Source organism: Falco biarmicus, chromosome W (assembly GCF_023638135.1).
Source record: "Falco biarmicus isolate bFalBia1 chromosome W, bFalBia1.pri, whole genome shotgun sequence".
NCBI classification, from domain to species: domain Eukaryota; kingdom Metazoa; phylum Chordata; class Aves; order Falconiformes; family Falconidae; genus Falco; species Falco biarmicus.
The window spans coordinates 23,062,670-23,084,712 of NC_079310.1; the positions used below are offsets into that span (position 1 = coordinate 23,062,670).

The 22,043-nt window shown below is 41.0% G+C and overlaps 1 protein-coding gene and 1 long non-coding RNA gene across 7 annotated transcripts in view; both read left to right on the forward strand.

Annotated features, from left to right (window-relative positions):
- The first annotated feature begins 2,916 nt into the window (after positions 1–2,916).
- On the forward strand, positions 2,917–9,739 carry LOC130141877 (uncharacterized). The gene is made up of 2 exons (XR_008819221.1): positions 2,917–2,980; positions 9,121–9,739. It is a non-coding gene; the product is annotated as an uncharacterized LOC130141877 (long non-coding RNA).
- Positions 9,740–13,715: 3,976 nt separating this feature from the next.
- LOC130141873 (polycomb group RING finger protein 3-like) overlaps positions 13,716–22,043 on the forward strand; it is a 145,253-nt gene continuing 136,925 nt past the window's right edge. For 2 of the 6 annotated variants that reach the window (XM_056323138.1, XM_056323139.1), the window contains exons 1-2: positions 13,717–13,951; positions 14,296–14,388. The gene's annotated coding sequence lies outside the window, so the exon portion shown is untranslated. Of the gene's footprint in view, positions 13,952–14,295; positions 14,428–22,043 lie in introns of those variants that run through there. The other 4 variants (XM_056323141.1, XM_056323140.1, XM_056323142.1 and 1 more) reach the window with 4 other exon arrangements.

A 22,043-nucleotide genomic window follows, 5' to 3' on the forward strand; every position in this document is an offset into this window, starting at 1 on the left:
CCCTAAGCTAAAGAACCATCAAAGGGTTCTGGTGAACTAGGGACTAGGAAAAATGAGGTGGAATTTTAGTGAATACAAAACCAACTTATTTGTTAAACTTCAGTAAATAATAAAAAAAAATATTTGTTACAGTTTTGGGAGCTGCTGGCCACCAGGAAAACATCCTGAACAAACTAAGAAAACAAATAAGAATGCCAAATTCACCAAAATCTTTGTTGGGATGAGATTTATTAGAACATCTAGACGTTTAAAGAAGGAGAAATGAAACTAAAAGTTAAAAATGATCAAGTAATTGAAATCTTGAGCTTATCTTTAATTCAACAGAAAAGAGGACCTCCCTGAAGTAAAAGAAATTTTTAACCAGGTGTATCTGAAAATAAATTCCAGGAAAGGTGAAAAATGCTTTACCTGTTACAGTAAAAATGATAAGGGGGAGGCTTGCCCAGTTCAGATAAAACAATATCCCTTGGTCAGCAAGGCTGTGGGGATATTGGCAGAAAAACTGAAATAAAATACACTCTGTAGTAGTTCTACTAATGTAAATCTGTGTGTTTGCCATGACAGTGACTTGTTATGGGATGTGCAGATGAAACTCTGCATTGACAACGAAGTACAAGGAATAAGGTTGGTCAGGTGCCTCCTACCATAGTCAAGGGCAAGACTGGGTTGGCCTCTGTGTTTGCCACCAAGAAGAATCTTGAGCTCCGCTGCTGGCTGCAACCCAGTAGGCGTTGAGCGGTGGGAACATATGCCATGCCAGACCTTGATGTGAGGAATGGCCCCCTCTGTTATAAGAGGGTCATCCAGGAAGGAAGAACATAAGATGGCCCATTGAGGCACTGATTTGGAAATTGGAAACCGCCTGGCCGACCATGAGGCCAGACGAGTAACAGAGGTGGTAGGAAAGGAGGAATTATCCTTAATACCAGACGATAAAATCCAAACTGTAAGTACAGATCAGGAGCCAAACTATTCTAAAGAAAACTTAAAGGTAATTCAGGACATGAATGATAAAATAAAAATAAATAAGTGGACTTATTTAAGGGATGGTCGTATAGTGGTACCATCCAATTTAATATGGACCACAGCCCTAACAGAACATAATAAGACTCATTGGGGAGCTGATACTTTATATAAAAGTCTAAATCAGAAATTGATAGGGCAAAACTTGTATACTGTAATGAAACAGGTGACTCAGCAATGTGAAATGTGTTTACGCAATAATCCCAATACAGCAAATAAAATAAAACTAGGGAACATTAGTAGAGGAAATTATCCAGGACAACAGTGGCAAGCTGATTTTCCGAACTCCCAAGAAAAGGGGGGTACCAATATTTATTAGTTATGTCTGATACGTTTTCAGGTTGGCCAAAAACCTTTCCTTGTCAAACAAATAAAGCAAGAGAGGTAACGAAGGGATTGTTAAATGAGATTATCCCCCGCTTTGGGGTTCCGGCAACAATCTCTTCCAGTAGAGACTCACACTTTTGTGCCAAAATAGTACAACAAGTGAGTACAGTATTGGGAATAGATTGGCAATTACAAACTCCTTATTGCTTCAATGTTCTGTTTGGTGCTGTCGAAGAATGATCAGAGAGCATAATGATCAGAGAGCATAATGATAGTTTTTAGAACAGGGGGGATTGAACAATGAGCTACGTACAATGAGTGATGAATGGTATACTACTTTTTTAGAAAATGATGTGCTTATATATAATTATCCAAAGTTGGGAGGTGTTCAAGGACCCTTATTGTCAACATGATGAATACACCAAGACGCTTAAGTGTCAGCACCACGGATGTACTAGACACAAGGTCCTTGGATTCGTTATCTTTATAAGGGCCATCTGGTCCTAAGTTTCAGTTGTGTATCTAACGCTACCTAAACAAGGAATTTGAATCATGCTCATTAGTCTATCGAGGAACAGAGTCTGCGCAGAAACAGGAAGGTAAAAAAGGTTCACTGGAGGAAGACTCCTGATCTTCATCCTGAAGACCCCCAGACGACCACGCCTCAAGGACATTGCGCAGGAGCAAAATATGTAAATAAATTCCCAGAATTGTAATGAATATGTAAATTATTTCCTGATGGAAACTGACGTACAGAATTAAACTCTATAACTCGAAAGTTATAAAGTAGGTATGTTTATTGCGCGCAGATGCACGGGGGATCGCTCCTCCACAAGCGTGCATGCCCGAAGTGACGAACCATCTCACATTTATACAATAAAACAAATGAATATTCAATTAACGCCTATACATATTCGTCACCTAAACCCGCTTACTCTGGCTTCGTATGTTAATTAGCTTATCAGTCCTTTGCCTGGAATGTGGTGGTCTTGCAGGTTTGTAGGTGATTCATGTCCTTGTGACCATCTGATCTTCTCCAGCAAGGAGACTTAGCACTCCCTCCTTATAGATAACATTGGAATATCTCTCATCCTTTTCTCATTCTTTTATAAATAGCCCCTTTGTTAGAGGAAGAAGGGTAGGCGTCTCCTCAGAGCTGTGTGCCTATGTGACCAGACACCACACCCATGACCAGTCACCATACCCACATTCCTTGAGCAGACATATACAATCACAATCGATGTCCATTGTCCCTATTTCACACTATTTCTCCATATCAATCCCCCATTTTCTATCAAACTAAGTAAATTCTTTTACTTAAGCAGTCTTCCCGAATGATATAAAGCATCATACATAAGCGTTACCCTTTTAAACATTCTCCAAAACCATAAATATAACATAATGGTTAGTATTAAGGAAATTCCTAAACTGATCAATAAGATCACAATGGGGTGTACCATAGTGTTAAGAATTCCTGTTGCACAAGGTGATCAGCCAAAGAGAGTATACCACAAATTATGGTTTTGATATGGAGAAATAGTGTGAAATAGGGACAATGGACACCGATTGTGATTGTATATGTCTGCTCAAGGAATGTGGGTATGGTGACTGGTCATGGGTGTGGTGTCTGGTCACATAGCCACACAGCTTGGAGGAGACGCCTACCCTTCTTCCTCTAACAAAGGGGCTATTTATAAAAAGGATGAGAAAAGGATGAGAGACATTCCAATGTTATCTATAAGGAGGGAGTGCTAAGTCTCCTTGCTGGAGAAGATCAGATGGTCACAAGGACATGAATCACCTACAAACCTGCAAGACCACCACATTCCAGGCAAAGGACTGATAAGCTAATTAACATACGAAGCCAGAGTAAGCGGGTTTAGGTGACGAATATGTATAGGCGTTAATTGAATATTCATTTGTTTTATTGTATAAATGTGAGATGGTTCGTCACTTCGGGCATGCACGCTTGTGGTGGAGCGATCCCCCGTGCATCTGCGCGCAATAAACATACCTACTTTATAACTTTTGAGTTATAGAGTTTAATTCCGTACGTCATTTTGATAAGTATAACTTCATCTCAAGCTCCCATTTTAGAATGGCCATGGTCTGATGCGCAAATTATCGAATCACTTCCATGGGTTGGCAGACCACTCTGGATGAACCTAGAGCCTAACCCAGGTCTAACCATTTAAGTTTTATCTAACAACAAATCGTATATGCAACAAGACAGGAATAAGACTCAGAATTCATTAAATAGCATAATAGGAAAAATGGAAGATGAGATTCAGGTGGGTTGTAAAGGTAATAATTTAATAGGACAAGAGACAAAACATGTCAAGCTAATAGTAACACCTATGAAGAACTGGTCACTTTACATTTAGTCATATGGAAAATATAGACAATAATGTTTGGCTAAAAAAGGAAGGACCAGTTTCTTGCCTGTGGGATAGTGTTAAAGAGGATAAAATAAACAAAGCCCAATGTGAGCTTAAACTATTGTTATATCGATCAGTTTCAGTTATGTGTTTATGGGCTAGCAAATACAGAGGTGCTTCGGATATGTTTATCATTAAGCTTGAAGAAAGTCCTACTACTAAGCTACCTATTCAAACAACTGTCAAACCATTTATTGGGGCAACTGATGCACCTACAACTCCTTATATGAGATGTGAAAGTATCCATAATCTAACCTTCATTGAACCTTATGTAATTAGACAGTCAAATGAGCAAAAGCTACTATTAGATCCTACATATTCACTAAAAAGTGTTCAGATAAATGTCCAGAAAAATATATCTCATATACAGAAGAGTTGCCAACCCTACATACAACAAAGTCTTAAAGGATGGAATGCCTGGCTAGCAACTAGGTCTCGCCACACTAGAACTCAAAGAGATATACCAGGATGGATTGGCACAGGATTAGGTGTGTTAAATACCATAGACCAAGAAGTATTAGTCAACAAACTCAGTGCTGTCACTTCTGACCCGGGAAAGCTTAAAGTTCCCTTGAGATCATCTAAACTCAGTCATTGGCAGTCAGATTATTAACATTAGTAGCTAATCACACAGCTGAAGATCTCACCAAAATTAAGGGAAATAATAGCCAAAAACAGCCTCACCACTCTGAAAAAGATCACCAGGCTTGGTGGCAACTAGTAAACTGCACCTACAACCCACAACATGAACAAACTGAAGCATATGTGTTCACAATTAGTGCAGCAAAAGAACAGACAATCTTTCCTGTTTTGACACTAGGAGCCATACACCAGGAAGTCATTGTCAGACCCATGAACCATAAAGTTTGGGCAAGTTATGATTAGACCGAAGGCAAATGGCAGTCGATTAGCATTGAGGCATGTATCCCCAGAGAACAACTGGGATACATCTGTGAAAATGCAGTAATAGAGAATGAAGATCTATGTCTAGATATTAAAAAGGGTATGTGTACTTTTGAAATGTTTCCACATATTGAAGCCCAGTCACAAGTGTTTTATGTAGGAAATGGATGTGCATGTGTTAGAACTTCTTGTGTTAACATTACTATTGATAATTGTTATGAAATAGCGAATGGTACTAATTTTTGTGTATGTAATTTTACTAGAATTTTAGGCTGTGACTTTGATTATGTTGTTCCTGTAACTACTAAACAGTTAATTGAAGCTGATTATACTCTGTATCACGATGTACCTAAATTACAGATAGCCATGAACATTAGTCTCTATAAAGCAATGCTCAGACACCCCGACATAGAAAAACTGGTGCAAGAAGTAAACAGAATGGCCTAACGCATTCTTTGGCAGGTAAAACATGACTCTGAAAATATAAAATCTATCTTAGTCAATGCAGAACAAGTAGGAGAACATCATTGGTGGGACATCTTCGCAGGACATTCCCCTAAAGCAGCACTATTTAATACATCCCATACTAATCACGTTGGGAGGAATGATCCTGTTATCCCTCTTGAACATCTGTCTGTGGTATAAACTAAATGCCATAGTTAAAAGAACGCAAATAATATGGGCAATGATGCATGTCTACCAAAGCCCTTTGTCTTTGCAACTTGATGAAAGAATTCATAAGTCTTAAGAAAAGGGGGGAATGAAACAGAGCAAGGTCTTAAAAAGATTAGTCAGGATGAGTTTGGTACAATGCTCTGGGTGATGCTCTGTTTGTGTTGAGATAAGATAGAGACAGCACAGCCTGTTCTGTTCCGCTGGTGATGTTAAAGTAAAGGAATGTACTCTGAATAATTAGAAAAGATAAGGTGGGCACCTGAAGGAGATGAGGAGACCTCGAGTCAGGAGATCATTGAACAAAGAAAGTTGAAAGGTTTACTCCACCTAGACCCCATCTATTATGAATAGGATGAATAGATGTCGAAATCAAATGAATATGTATGTAAAGATGTTGTAACCTCTCATGAAAACTGTATAAATTACCTGACTTTTCACTGAAAACTTGGGAGCTAGTTTGTCTGATGTGAACCGGCTAGCTCCCCAACGTTGCACAAAATAAATACCTTTGCTGCTTAAAGACAAAATTCATCTCTGAGCAGTTATTCTGTGCTGTTTTGGCATCAATAGTGACAGGGCAAGAGCCAATGGTAATTTCAAAGAGAGTAGATTTAGATTGGACTTAAGGAAAATTTTTTTTTATATAATGAGGGTGGTGAGACACTGAAACAAGTTGCCCAGGGAAGTTGTGTATGCCCCATCACTGGGAATGTTCAAGGTCAGGTTGGACAGGGCTCTGAGCAACCCGGTCCAGTTGAAGACGTTCCTGCCCATGGCAGGAGGGTTGACTAGATGACATTTCAAGGTGCCTTCCAACCCAAACCATTCTATGATTCTCATTCTATTGATAGCATTTTGGCAATACCAGGATTTCTGATTTAAGGCTCTAGTCATGATTATGAGCCTAATAGGGGTGGCTTGGGAAGGGGTACTCTCATACAGGGGTACTGTCTTCACTCTTGACTCTTGTACCTCCTCCCCACTCTGAGTGGCATGGAAGGGATGGAGAATGGTGGTTGAGGTCAGTTCATAAGACTTTGTCTCTTCTGCTCCCTCCTCACGCTTTTCCCTTGCTCCAGCATGGGTCCCTCCCATGGGATACAGTCCTTCACAAGCTGCTCCAGTGTGAGTCCTCTCCATGGGCTACAGTCCATCAGGTACAGACTGCTCCAGTGTGAGCTCCTATCTATGTGCTGAAGTTCCTGCCAGGAGAACCTGCTATTGTGTTGGCTTCCTTCAGGGCACATCCATTTGCTCTGGTGTGGGGTCCTCCATGAGCTGCAGGGGGATAACCTGTGTCACCATGGTCTTCACTATGGGCTGCAGGGGAATCTCTGCTCCCTTGCCTGAAACACGTTCTCCTCCTTCACGGACCCTGGTGTGTGCAAGTTTTTCTCACACTTTTTTCCTCACTCCTTTCTCATAGCTGCTGTGCAGAATTTTTTTACCCTTTCTTAAATCTATTTTTATAAAGGTGCCACCAGCTTTGATTTGCTGACTTTTGGTCAGAGATGGGTCCATTGTGGAGCTGGCTGCAACTGGCTCTGTCCTATATGGGTGCAGCCCCTGGTCGCTTCTCACAGAGGCCATCCCTGAAGCTGCCTCCCCTCCCCCCCCTCATTAAAGTCTTGCCACATAAACCAAATACAGCCATACAGTTAGATGAAAGTATAGATGTGTCGCGACGGAGGGAAGACACAGTCACTCAATGAGTGATCAGCAGACTTCGTTTATTGTACCTTACAGTCACCTTTTATGCCTTCTTATAATTAGCTCATACATATTACAAAAGTTAAGCTCATTATTGGTTAGTTGCCTAAATACCAAGCCCGCCCCTAGTTTCTCTTCTGTAGTTATCTGTTCCCACCTGCAACATTCTTTTCCCACCGCGATCTTCCTGTTATTAGTAACAAGGACAGCCAAAGACAGTGTATTTTGCTTTACTTCACATAAGCTGAGAGCGATGTGCATTTTTGTCCAGCCAGCTGGACTATGTCTATGTGACCCTTTTCAGCTAGCCAGTTATCCACAATTCCCCCGTTTTTATTTTGGGCGACATAGGCTTGGTTGACCATTTTCAATAACAGCGTTTTAACACAGGAAAATACACAGCTAAGCACTACTAAAACTATTACAATAATGATCAAAAAAAATAATCCCGTTTGCAAAATGCCTTTAAGCCAGCCTCCTAGTCCCAACCAATTTCCACATTCAGAATACAGCATAAATACAGAATACAGAATAAATTATCTCCATCAAGGCAAAAAGGCTTCTCTTTAAGCACAGAGATGTTTGCTAGTTCAAGGCAGAAACCCATTTCTTGTAGGGGACATCTGAAGCACTTTTTTTTTTTTTTTTTTTTTTTTTTTTGTGTGTTTGTAATCAAGTCCGTATTTTTCCGTGAGAAGCTTAAGCTGTTCCTCTTGTTTCAGGAGTGTTTCCAACTCTGATTTGTCGAATAGGTCCGTATTTCCCAAACATATCCTACATTTCCTCCGCTGTGATTTTATACGGCAGGTTCCGAATATAAAGGATCCGATTGACCTCTGGGGGCAGCCGGATGTCAGCTCGCTTGGCCGCTTGCATCGCCATGGCGCCGATCGGAGGGGGGGGGTGTGGGGGGGTGCCGCCTTGGAGAGAAACCGCGGCCGGGAAGGGGCCTGCCGGGCTGCGCGCCGCCGCTCGCCGCTGCCGCGGGGGACCCGGATGCTATCCCATACGCTAATAACCCGGGTAATTCCTTTTTACAATCTATGTCCCGAACGCTCCGCTTTTCTAAAAAGCATATGAGCGAATCGTACGTCGCTTGTCTCTCCATACCTTCGTCAGCGCTGTTGCAGCCTTTGCGAGACTTCGGGGACGCGTGGCCGGCGGGACCCTCTGTAGGTGCTCCCGGGCGCGGGGACTGTGCCCTTCCGCCTCCTGCGCTGCTTTCAGGACCGGTACCCGAATCTCCGTCGAACCGTGGCTCGCAGGTTCAGCCCTCTCTAGGGTCCCTGTTCGGGCGCCATTTGTCGTGACGGAGGGAAGACACAGTCGCTCAATATGAGTGATCAGCAGACTTCGTTTATTGTCCCTTACAGTCACCTTTTATGCCTTGTTACAATTAGCTCATACATATTACAAAAGTTAAGCTCATTATTGGTTAGTTGCCTAAATACCAAGCCCGCCCCTAGTTTCTCTTCTGTAGTTATCTGTTCCCACCTGCAACATTCTTTTCCCACCGCGATCTTCCTGTTACTGTGTAACAAGGACAGCCAAAGACAGTGTATTTTGCTTTACTTCAGATAAGCTGAGAGCGATGTGCATTTTTGTTCAGCCAGCTGGACTATGGCTATGTGACCCTTTTCAGCTAGCCAGTTATCCACAGTGGATGACAGGTAGACCAGAAGCGAGCAGCGTGCCTGAGCTGGTCCGAGGGATTGGAATGCGAGCTTAACATTAGCCTTGAACAGATACCTGTGTATCCTTGAAGAGCCTGGGAAACTCCTGAGAAAAGCTGAGCCAACAAGATAAGGAACTGCCAGATGCACAAGTAGAAGTGTATCAAAGATGTAGCAAAGAAAAGGTCATCCAATCATGAACTGGTGGTCTGTGAGTGAACCAATCATGTATAGGCACCTGTTCTTAAGAAATATATAAAAAGGCTTGTTAGAACAATAAATGGGGGCCTTTGACCTTTTGGCTTTTGTGCACAATCCTTTGTGTATTGTGTCCGTCTCAACAGCAACATGTGCCCTCATGACAAAGGCAGTCAACTGATGTGAATAAGCTCTAAATAATATGGTCAAGTTTGTATTCATAAACCAATATTCATTTTAATGCATAAATAAGCTTGTAATTGTATAGCGACAAAGGGGTTAAAATGTTTGAAAGATCATATAGACTGTTCTGGCAAGAAAGTTGCAAATCTCTGAAAGGGGAGCTGTCCTCCTTATCTGCAAAGCAAGCTGCCCTACCAAGGAGATAACGGGACAGCAGGATGGCCTTGAGTAAAATTACAAGGAGTACTGTAAAAACCCTGGGAAAGATTTCTACAAGTCTGCCAACTCATCACTTTTGAGAACTAAGGTGAAAAGTACACCATGAGGAAGACCTACGGCCTTCCTCCCATAGACCACTGCCCACATTCTAAAGACCCCGGCCCACAATTTTTGGAAGAATCTGCGCAAGCGTGAAAGACTGATAAGCTAATTAGCATACGAAGCGAGGGTAGGCGGGTTCAGGTGATGAATATGTATAGGCGTTAATGGAATATTCATTGTTTCATTATATAAATATAAGATAATCTGCCCCTCTGGGTGTGTACGATTGGTGGAAGGATCCCCCGTACACCCGGCGCCGACAATAAAGAATACTTAATCACTAAGAAATTCTGAAGACGTTCTTTGAAACAATCTATATACTGGACTGTATTAGCAAGAATGTAGATGTCCAGTCCACAGAAATGATTCTTGCAGTCCATCTGGCACTTGTGAGACTGCACCTGGAGTACTGTGTCCAATTTTGGGTTCCCCATTACAAAATGATGTTGACACACTGAAGCAAGTCCAACAGACCTGCTAAGACGGTAGTCAAACATTGGAACAGATTGCACAGAGAGGTTATATACTCAGAAATCAACTGGTCACAGCCTTGAGTAAACTGCCCTAACCTTGAAATCAGCCTTGCTTTGAACAGGGGGTTGGACCAGATGACCTCCAGAGGTCTCTTCTGATCTAAATTATTATATGATTCCTTGACACAGGTTCCTCAGTTACAGCCAGACTGTGAAACTCAGGAAGAAGAAATCTTGAAAACTTAGTTGGGTTTTTTGGGAGTAATTAAGAAGAGAGGGAAGAAACTACTAACAATTATGCTGATGCTTTAGTAGTGTTAAGAGAATGCTTTAGTAGTGTAAACACGAGAAGGATAACAAGAAATTTGCCTTTACTTGGGAAGGTATACAATACACCTTTAACAGGCTCCCACAAGGGTATAAACACTCACCCACAATTGCTCAAACTGTGTTTGCTGAATTTTACAGTCTCACTTCCTCAGAATGTGAAACTGTACGAAAATATAGATGATATTCTAATCGGAGGAGATTCCTCTGAAGGGGCAGGGGAAGCAGCAACAGCAGTATGGCAACGACCAAATAAAGCAGAAATTGAGATCCCACCTGAAAAATGTCAGGGACTGTCATGGTTTTCGTGGGGATGGAGTTAATTTTTTTCTTAGTAGCCAGTGCAGTGCTGTGTTTTGGCTATGATGTGAGAACAGTGTTGATAACCACACTGATGTTTGTAGTTGTTGCTGGGTAATGTTTATACTAAGTCAAGGACTTTTACATTTCTTGGGCCTTGCCAGCCAGAGGGCTGGAGGGGCACAAGAGAGTGGGAGGGGACACAGCCAGGACAGCTGACCTGAACCAGCCAAAGAGGTATTCCATACCACGGGATGTCATGCTTGGTATATAAACTTGGAGGGTTAGCTGGGGTAATCGGTGCTCAGGGACTGGCTGAGCATTGGTCAGCGGGTGGTGAGCAGTTGTACTGTGCATCACTTGTTTTCCTTTCTCCCTTTTCCTTTGGATTTCATGCTTTTCCCCACCTTTCCATTATAACTGCTATTATTATTGTTACTATTGTTATTATTGTTGTTCTTACCTTTTTATTCTGTTTAAATTATTAAATTGTTCTTATCTCAAACCTTGAGTTTTACATTCCTTTCCAATTCTCTTACCCACCCTGCCAGGTGTTATAGATTTGCTAATAAGTTAAGATTGATTGATTTTATTTGATTATTTGATTTTATAAAATTATTTTATAAAATTGAAATATAGAAGGATAAGAAATATTTTAATGAAACTTATAGTTGCACAGTAAAAGCTACTATGAGATCTTCTGTACATCCCGTACCAAGGCCAGAAGAATGGGCTAGAACCATTGCTAAAATTTAGGTAATAACTTTAGGGTTTGAAAGGTTTCTTTGTATTTGACCAGTCTTCTGTATGTAGAAGGTGCATTGAAATGTCAGAATATAAGATTAATGGAAACCGGGGAGAGTCGACTGGAACAGCTTGTAGTTACCTGCCAAGAAACCGTGAACTTTAGTAAAAGGTAATTCCGGCAGGGGGAGATCGCGACCACCGACTCATATACCACCTACCCAAATCGTACCCCAGACCCATTCCTAGACCTTTCTAAGCTCTACTGCGCAGAATCGGATATAGGAGGAGAGTATGTTAATGATTTACAAAAAATATTATGATTATGTGTGGATAACTGGCTAGCTGAAAAAGGTCACATAGACATAGTCCAGCTGGCTGGACAAAAATGCACATCGCTCTCAGCTTATCTGAAGTAAAGCAAAATACACTGTCTTTGGCTGTCCTTGTTACTAATAACAGGAAGATTTTGGTGGGAAAAGAATGTTGCAGGTGGGAACAGATAACTACAGAAGAGAAACCAGGGGCGGGCTTGGTATTTAGGCAACTAACCAATAATGAGCTTAACTTTTGTAATATGTATGAGCTAATTATAAGAAGGCATAAAAGGTGACTGTAAGGTACAATAAACGAAGTCTGCTGCTCACTCATATTGAGTGACTGTGTCTTCCCTCCATCGTGACAGTGACCCAAGCTAGCCAAAGGGATATTCCATACCATATGACGTCATGCTGAGTATATAAACTGGGGGAAGAAGAAGGAAGGGGGGGACATTTGGCATAATGGCGTTTGTCTTCCCAAGTAACTGTTACGTGTGATGGAGCCCTGCTTTCCTGGGGATGGCTGAACACCTGCTGCCCATGGGAAGTGGTGAATGAATACCTTGCTTTGCTTTGCTTGCATGTGCGGCTTTTACTTTACCTATTAAATTGTTCTTATTTCAACCCTTGAGTTTTACATTCCTTTTCGATCTTCCTTCCCATCACTCTGGGTGGGGGCGAGTGAGCAAGTGGCTGTGTGGTGCTTGGTTGCTGGCCAGGGTTAAACCACGACAAAAGGTTACTTTCTGAGTAATCTTAGTGTTCAGCTATGTGGTGTGAGCTCAACCTCAGTTCCTGCTTTGCAAATTTGTCCTCATGCTTTGTCTTTCAGTTGAAGTATTTGACTTATGGAAACTAATGAAAAATTACAAATAACTTGTCACCAGCATTCCTAGCTCCTGTGTAAGTTTAATTGTAACTAGTGGATGTCTTAAAGCTGCAACTTACAGAATTATGTGATTATTTGGGGGAGGATATTAAAAAAACAACCCACCTATATGCTTCTGGAGAAAACTCTGGAGTATGATATGGCTTTAAACACTGAAATCTGAAAGCCTACAAATTGTCCAGAATGTAAGGTTTGTTAATTAATCTTATTTTGAAAAATTAAACTCATTTTTACAGTCTGGGGAATGTTGATACTGTTCATAATTGGACATCCATTTTCTGGACTCTTGAAAGTGAGCATGTCTTGGAGAGGATGTGAGCTGTTTCTGAAATCTGCATATGTGGATGGGGGAGTATTTGGGTCCTAGAGAATCTAGTACAGAAGTTGGTGGTTTGCATGTATGACTTTAATGTTGGGAGCTTGTTTTGGTGCTTTTTTGTGCTGTGAATAGAGTACTAGGGTTAAGTCCTGTGTGTGGAGTTTGTTGGTGGAGAAAAGCTGTTCGTGGGTTCATTCCTGTGTAAATAAGGGAGTTGGTGGCCTGTGGCAGTAAGATCTTTCCTTGTATGTTGCAAGAGTGTTTGTCTTCCCAATATGTTAGGGAGACATTAGAAGGGTCATGCAGAAAATGTCTGTCCCTGTTTATCAGTGATGAGTCTATCTGTTTGACAGTGATGAGTGTCCCTGTATGTGGAAATATGCAGGTTTGGGGAGGATTATTCTGGGGTGCTTGTCTTTGCATGTGAGGAAGGTACAAGTTTTGGGGAAGCAGCGTCAGGAGTGCCTGTGTGTCAAGGCTAAATGGGGCAGGGGAAAAGCATGCATTGCAGAAAGGCTATTTCTGGGTAAGTTCACCCCTCACCCAATCACTCCCATCTTGACAAAAAGATAGCATACAAGGATGCTACCTGAAAAAATTGTGCATGAATGAAGGAGCAATACCGGGCTGGGAATCCCACAGGGGCCACCCTAGGGAGAAACAGTACAGCAGAGAGGTATCTTCCACCCCAAGCTTAGGAGGAAACCGGAAAGACATTGCTCCCCTTTCAGCACACGCATAACAGAATGGGATAAAAGGAATGGATAACGCAAATCCAATCCCATATCTCGACAGAGGCAAGGATATAGATCTGAGCGTATGCGTGCACACAGTGCGCATGCGCTATATGCATGACATGCTCACTCGGTTTCATTCGGTCCGCACTCGGCTATTTCCGTCTCTTTGTTTTAAACTCTGAGTCGGAATATTGGGGGGGGGGAGGAGGAAAGACGGGAAGTATTTTCTTTCTTTTTTTTTTTTTTTTTTTGTGAGGGTAGGGAAAAAATAAAAGGGGAACTGGAAGGAAAAGGGGACGGGAATCAATCCCCTGAAGAGAAAAGATTTTTGCTCCTCCTCCTTCTCTTAGTTGCTCATTTTCTGTTGCTGTCGTTGCCGTTTGTTTGACAGGTCAGTCTGCCGCCCTCCGGTGCTGGGGTGGGAGGGACGACAGGAGCGACAGCGGGTCGGGTGTCGGCAGGCTGTGCTTGAACTTTTTGTGATGCAGAAAATGCACGTTATTGTCTCTGTGGGTTCGATGGTATTTTAATAGATAGTGGGGTTTTTTTTGTGGGTTTTTTTCTTTTTTTTTTTTCTCCTTAAACCCCCTTCCTTTTTCGTGCTTAAGGGTAGCTTTTGCCCACCAAGGGGAAAGGTATCTTTTCCTTTAAAAAAAGCCCACAAACTTATTCTCCTCCCACCTTTTTTTCCTCCCTTCTGTTTTCACCCCTCCCTTTCTTATTCCAACTATTAAGCTTCCTGGCTTCTGGAGGAGTGGCAATGCTTCTTTCTTTCCGGTTTCCTGGTTAATGTGCCCCTGCATCCTGCCAACAGACTTTCGTCCTCAGGTTTGCATGGAGACCTCGCGTTACTGTGGGTTGGCTTAGGTGTGTAGCTTAGCAGGGTGATAAGGAACGTTTGTGTAGAGGTGGTGGTGGTGGTGGTGGTGTTTGGATTAAAACTGAGTCGCTTACAGAAAGCTTCCTCCACCCCTACCAATGGTTTTGCATTCATTAAACCCCTACTGTTGGGAGGGGGAGGAAATCTGTCTCTAGTCAGAATGGAGTAGGCTATTCCTTGCTAAATGACCTCAATTATACAGATGCGCGGTTTTGCTGCTGTGGATGGCTTAGGTTTTCGGGTCCTGTGAGAAGTAGGCATTGAAGTAGCACTGGTAGATTTGTGGTTTGCATTGCCCACCCCCCAGTATTAGTCGAACAGTGTAGTCCTCTACAACCAAGTTCTGTTTATTTTCTACAAATGTTGCATTTTTCAGTGAGTTGTGGTGCTATGGAATAACATGGCAGTCGGTCTCTTGTTGAAAAGTAAATGATTTTGCTTTAGAATATCCTATGAAGAAACTGCAGGAGACTTAATACTTTAACACTATGGTTGTGTAATACTTGGATGCTTTTTGCTAGTTCACATTATGGTTTTGTTTTGGGAAATGTTGTATACTCCATAATTCTGCATAAGTGTAGTCTCAGATCAGTTTAGTAATTTTTTTTCTCCTGAATGTGAAATATGGGTGACTGAGAAACCTAGATCTAAAAATTCTGTTTGATTACCCATGTGTGCTCTAGAATGTTCCTTTAGAAGTGTTTTGTTTTGGTATTTTTCAGGACTCCTACATAATTGTCTACCTGTGTTTCCTAGAATTAAAGTTGTGGATGAGAAGGTTAAAATTAAAAAAAAAAAAAAAAGCTATTTAAGCACAACATTGATTCTAACTTTGAAATATCATGTGCATAATGATCCTTCTGGACTAAAGCAATATTAGACAAAAATGTTGGACTCTCCAGAAAGCTACTTCAGGAATATGTTAAATACTTGCATGGAAACTTTAAGCTAGATATGATCTGTAAAGTGGATGTACATTTTGAAAAACACTGCAAATGTAATGAGAACTTGCAAGAATGTGGTTGGTAAAATATTCCTGGGGTTTTTATATGTGTATATATAACTCTTCATTCTTTTATATTGGGAGAGTGGTCTGACTGGTATGTAGTTTGAGACAGAGATACTAAATAGAAGCCTTTATCATCAGTATTTGGTGATACAATGGATTTCAGAATGTTTATATTCTTAAATGTCCTGTGGTTTAAACGGTTTCCCTTTTGATATCACTAGTAAAAAGGCTTGAGTAACAAACAGTTCAAACTACCCCTTTGTGTTCTGATAAGTACTGTATCAGGTTTGAAGGGAGGCCAGAGAAAACTGATTTAGGAATGTCAGAATGTATGAAATAAATCAACAGCTAGAAAGACACTGCCCAATTCCAGAATCTGTTACTTGGTACAAGTATTGGAGTCCTGTCTCAAGGGTAAACTTAAAAATCTGTCTTTGAATAAAATTATTAGGAAGATGAAAGCAGACAGATTAAAAAAAATGGAATTCTTATGTGTTTTCTTTAATAATAATAAAAAAGGGGTGAATAAAGGTAGAGAAGGGACCTAAATAAGCGTGTGGGAGAGTGGTGAGCTCAAGACTTACCTGTTCTGGTTAGCTTTTGGCAACCAGTGATGTAGCAATGACTGCCTCTTACCCAGCTTATAGTTAGGCAATGTGGAGTCAGCTGGGGAAAGTGTTGAGGAGATTTGGGTGAGAACTGGAGGTATCGATGGTGGGTATGTCTGTGTTACTATGATCAAGGACAGCAAAGGCACAAATGCAAAGGAAACCAGGCTCTGTTAGTTTTAGCACAAGTTAGTTCCCTCCCACTATTAACTATTTTACGTTTTAACCTTGTGGCTAACGCTAACATTAACACTGACAATATGTAAAAATGCTTATTTTAGTGGCAGTAACTACCATTATTAGGTGAAATCGAGGGTGTATTTGCTTTGTGAATAGCATAGTATGTTGGGGAATGTGTGCTTGTGCAGTAGGTGTTTAAGAGCAATTTTTTTCAAATTATTGTAATAAAGATTTAACTACTGACTTGTGAACGATTATTTAGTTCATAAATTGAACTCAAAAATTAATATTTTTTCCCACCCTTATGTATTGCTGTGGTTTAACCCTAGCTGGCAACTAAGCACCACATAGCTGCTCATTCACTCCCCCTCTGCTGGTGGGCTGGGGGAGAATTGGAAGGGTAAAAGTAGAGAAACTTGTGTGTTAAGGACAGCTTAATAATTAAAAAGAAATAATAATAAATTGTAAGGAAAAGAGGAGAAGAAAGAGACAGAGGAAAATAAAACCCAAGAAAAGCAAGTGATGCAAATAGTGAGCAATTGTTTTCACCAACTGATGTCCAGCCAGTACCTGAGCAGCAGCCCCCCTGCCAACCTCCCCCCTAGTCTTATTGCTCAGCATGACATCATATGGTATGGAATATCCCTTTGGTCAGTTGGGGTCAGCTCTCCCAGCTGTGCCCCCTCCCAACCTCTTGTGCACCCCCAGCCTACTTGCGGGTGGGGTGGGGTGAGGAGCAGAAAAGGCCTTGACTCTGTAAGCACTGCTCAGCAATAACTAAAACATTCCTGTGTTATCAACAGTATTTTCATCACAAATCCAAAACATAGCCCCATACAAGCTACTATGAAGAAAAATAACTAACTATCCCAGCCAAAACCACTACATGTATAATGAGGCAAGTGTATGATATTCTGTCTTCAGTGGATTGTTTATCTATTATAATGTTGCTGGATACACTAAGAATCTTATGACTGAGATTTTGATTTAAAGACACTAGCCCTATTAACTTGGCTATCTTCTCATATTGTGTGCATGCAAATATTAATTTAAAAGTATAAATGGTTCCTATTTGTTTTTGTAATAAAACCCCACCATAAAAAAAAAAAAAAACAAACCAAAAAAACAACAAACCAACAAAACCCCACCAACCAAAAATCCTGCAGCCTGCAAACACTACAATGACCAGGGTTACTCTTTCTGGTGGGTGGTTTGTTTTTTTGGTGGATTTTTTTGGTAAGGTGTTGTCCTTATACAATCCCTCTCCACCTCCAGTTTGGCACCTGAAAGAACAAGGTTAAAAGTATGAGCCAACTGGCTAACTACAAATGTTTGTTACTTAGTGTATTATGTGTAAATAGCATTTTGTGGTGAGTGGGAGCCATTTGCTAGTTTAAATATACAGACTGATGGAAGCTGTGAGCCAATTGATTACTTGGAATAATTTTGGCAGTACAGTGCTCTTTAACTTATTAGGAGAATTTTTTTGTAGCATATAACTTTTATTACACCGAGTTTATTTGTTGTACTTAACAGTAGTTATCTGTAGGCTTGACTTGTGGAATGGAAACTTCAAAATCTTATGGCATATTTGTTCGTTTGGAATGGCTTTACCCACAAAATGTTAAGGCATAGAGATTATTTGAAGTCAGGATTATATTCTCTGAGTTTAGGGCCAGAATGGACTGAGACTTTTGTCTGCCTGTTTATCAAACCATTAACTTCAGCACAGTTGCTCTTGCATTGAACATAACTGCTTCTGACTAAATCATGAACTGTCCTAGATGCAAGGAATCTGGTTTTGATTTGAGGATTCTGAGGATGCAGGATCTAAGGGTTTTTTGTTTGCTTGTTCCAATGGTTAAAAATGTTAACTGCTGAAAACATATCCCTATTTTCTAATGCAAATTGGCATCTGTCATGGTTTAACCCCAGCCAGAAACTAAGCACTACACAGCTGCTCACTCACTCCCTCTAAAAAAGGACATGGGGAAGAGAATCAGAAGAGTAAAAGTTAGAAAACTCGTGGATTGAGATAGAGACAGTTTAATAGGTAAAGCAAAACAAGGAACTCATTCACTACTTCCCATGGGCAGGCAGGTATTGAGCCATCCCCAGGAAAGCAGGGCTCCATCAGATGTAATGGTTACTCAGGAAGACAAATGTTATAATGCCAAATGGCCTCCCCTTCCTCCTTCTTCCCCCATCTTTATATGCTGAGCATGATGTCCTATGGTGTGAAACATCCTTTTGGCTAGTTTGGGTCAGCTGTCCTGGCTGTGTCCCCTCCCAATTTCCCATGCCCCTCCAGTCCTCTCACTGGCAAGGCCTGAGAAATTGAAGTCCTTGACTTAATATAAAAATTATCTAGCAACAACCAGAAACATCGGTGTCCTATAACATTGTTCTCACACCAAATCCAAAGCACAGCACTGCACCAGCTACTAAGAAGAAAATTAACTCTATCCCAGCTGAAACCAGGACAGCATCTGATTCAAAACCCTAATTCCTGTTGACATGCGGAATTAGACTCTATAACTCGCAAGTTATAAAGTAGGTATGTTTATTGCACGCAGATGCACGGGGGATCGCTCCTCCACAAGCGTGCATGCCCGAAGTGACGAACCATCTCACATTTATACAATAAAACAAATGAATATTCAATTAACGCCTATACATATTCGTTACCTAAACCCTGCTTCGTACGTTAATTAGCTTATCAGTCCTTTGCCTGGAACATGGTGGTCTTGCAGGTTTATAGGTGATTCATGTCCTTGTGACCATCTGATCTTCTCCAGCAAGGAGACTTAGCACTCCCTCCCTCTAGATAGCATTGGAATATCTCTCATCCTTTTCTCATTCTTTTATAAATAGCCCCTTTGTTAAAGGAAGAAGGGCAGGCGTCTCCTCAAAGCTGTGTGGCTATGTGACCAGACACCGCACCCATGACCAGTCACCATACCCACATTCCTTGAGCAGACATATACAATCACAATCGATGTCCATTGTCCCCATTTCACACTATTTCTCCATATCAATCCCCCCTTTTCTATTAAACTAAGTAAATTCTCTTACTTAAGCAGTCTTCCCGAATGATATAAAGCATCATACATAAGTGTTACCCTTTTAAACATTCTCCAAACCCACAAATATAACATAATGGTTAGTATTAAGGAAATTCCTAAACTGATCAATAAGATCACAGTGGGGTGTACCATAGTGTTAAGAATTCCTGTTGCAGAAGGTGACCAGCCAAAGAGAGTATCCCACCAATTATGGTTTCCATCCTGTTCTACCTTTTTTAAAACTTTCTTGATCCCCTCTACATCATGATGGATCATAAGAAGAGTTTTGTGTCCCTTTCCTTTGGTTTCTTCCAGTATTCGTTGTAAAACTGCATGTTTTAATAGTTCTTTTATATTACTTATACCCTATGGGGGTAGGAATTATCATCTGTGATAGGGTAAAGTTAGATGTAAAATTACAGATACAGTAATTTGAATATTGTGCAGTCTCCTTTACCTCCCCATCTATGGTTATTGTGTTACACTTAGTTCTCAAACACGCACATCCCTTCCCTGCATATATAATTACTGTTTTCAAGTTTGCATTTGGTCGGGCCTCAAAATGACATATTTTCTGATCTGTATCTAAACAAGTATCCTGAGCTATTATGGTATTGCTTTCACAGAGGAAGCCCTGCTGCTCTCGCATAATGCAAGATTCTAAATCTACTGTTTGCCACTTGTCGCCTGTCTTTCTGGCCCATGTTCTATGTTCAAAAGGGTATAGGAGCACCCCATTATGGTTAATTCCAAGGGCTACAATGGGGTGTATGGTAATTATTACTGCATTATGTATGGTTAACACAAAAGCTGTGATGGTGTGTGTGTTGGGGTCGTAGGTAAAGTTCACCATATTCCACCATGACTGGAGTTTTCTTTCTACCTCCGTAGCACTGTCCCAAACCATCTTTTGAATTTCCGTAGGAAATATGCCTTCCTCTCCTTCTCTTATTATGGATGCAGCTATTGATTGCATCCACATTTGGGCTTGGATACAACTTAGAGCCAAGGCGACGTCGTCCTGTAAACCACCTAACGCCTTAGTGATGAGTTGATGATCTTCCATGTTTATTTGTTCCCACCTGGGGAGTACCTTCGATATCAACCATTGGTGTGCCCCTAATGCTAATAATGAAGATTTTAGTGGTTGTTGTAGTTTTGATAGATCGGCCGTGGTGGCGGCTAGTTTATTCATTATCACCTCTGAGTCTATGGAATTTAATACTCCGAGTCCTGTTCCCAACATTCCAGTTACATCTCTCACTATTCTGTTTCGATAAATATTTCCCCTTTTTCTTAACCAAGTTGTCCATCCCTCATAAGAGGTTCGTAAGAAGGGGGAACAGGATGGCTTAGCATCAGAAACATTGACTTGTATTTGCAACTCTGTTCTTTTAAGAGACCATTCTGGGTTAAACAACATTTGTTACTGACCTGTATTTCTGATTACATATGGTCCAATTGTATAAATTTTTGGATCTGGTTTAGTTAATTTAAGATCAAGCGTTAATGGGGTTGTTGTAACTGTGGTGGTGGTAGGAACAGTGGTTAGCATGATTGTTATTTTGATCTTATAAGTCAGAGCTGTTCTTGGGGATTCCTTTCCTAGGCATATTATAAAGATGGGCTCGGTTAAGGTAAAATTGTGCCAACATTCCCGTGAATTAAAGCACATGGTTGTATTTAGAAGGGTAAATTCCTTATCTACCTTTCTGACATTAATCAGGGTGTCTCCCGAAATCTTGGTGTTATCCTTTTCATTATATGTTTGACACCCTACTTCGGTCGACTTTGTGTACATCCTCCCGGTCCCATTGATTCCTTTGGTACACCTCATTTTCAGAAAAAACCACCATAGCTAGTTTCGTCTTTGAGTCCACCTTTCCCATTATTCCAGTGTGTTTTTTCTGGGCATGATTCCAAGGCCAGTTATCAGGCTCTTGGTTGTAGGCAAGAGAGAGGGTACAAATAAACACAAATGGTTTAAACCCACTATTGATCATTTTAAGAATCTAAATGTTCCTCATATATGTATAGAAAATCTGTTTTGATCAAAATATCTTTGTTTGAGTTGGGGCTTACTGATAACAAGTTGGGCAAGACTGGCCACTGGCTCAGTCCCAGACCCTTTTGTTCTATATTGTTTGTTGTGGTGCCCTTCCCATATGGTGGATCTACAACCGCTCAGGTTCACTTACTTGCCACCCATATTGTTCCCATTTGTCCGAGTAAATTTGAGTTTCAGTCCTTTTTTATCTGGGGTTACTTTCCACGAAGTTGCAGGGGCTTTCTTAATCCGGGTATGGTGAATCCAGGAATTCTGTCCCTCAACCTTGATTGCAGTGTAGGTGGTGAGTAGGACTTGAAAAGGTCCGGTCCACTGTGGTTCCAGGGTTTTATCTGCAAAACACTTAATGTATACATAGTCTCCTGGTTGTATATCGTGAACAGGTCCATCCAGACCCCTACTGCGTGTTCCCATCACATGCTTCTCAATTCTTATTAATTGTTTGTTTAGTGCCACCATATAGGAAGTCATTGTTTCTTCACCAATCTGTGAAGACGTCCCCTTTTGTACCCCATAGGGTCGTCCATATAAAATTTCAAATGGGCTAAGCCCCTCTTTTGCTCTTGGTCTAGTTTGAATTCGTGTAAGAGCTAATGGCGAAGACTGGGGCCAAGTTAATTTGTTTCTTGACCTAACTTGACAATCTGTTGTTTGATTAGATGATTCATCTTTT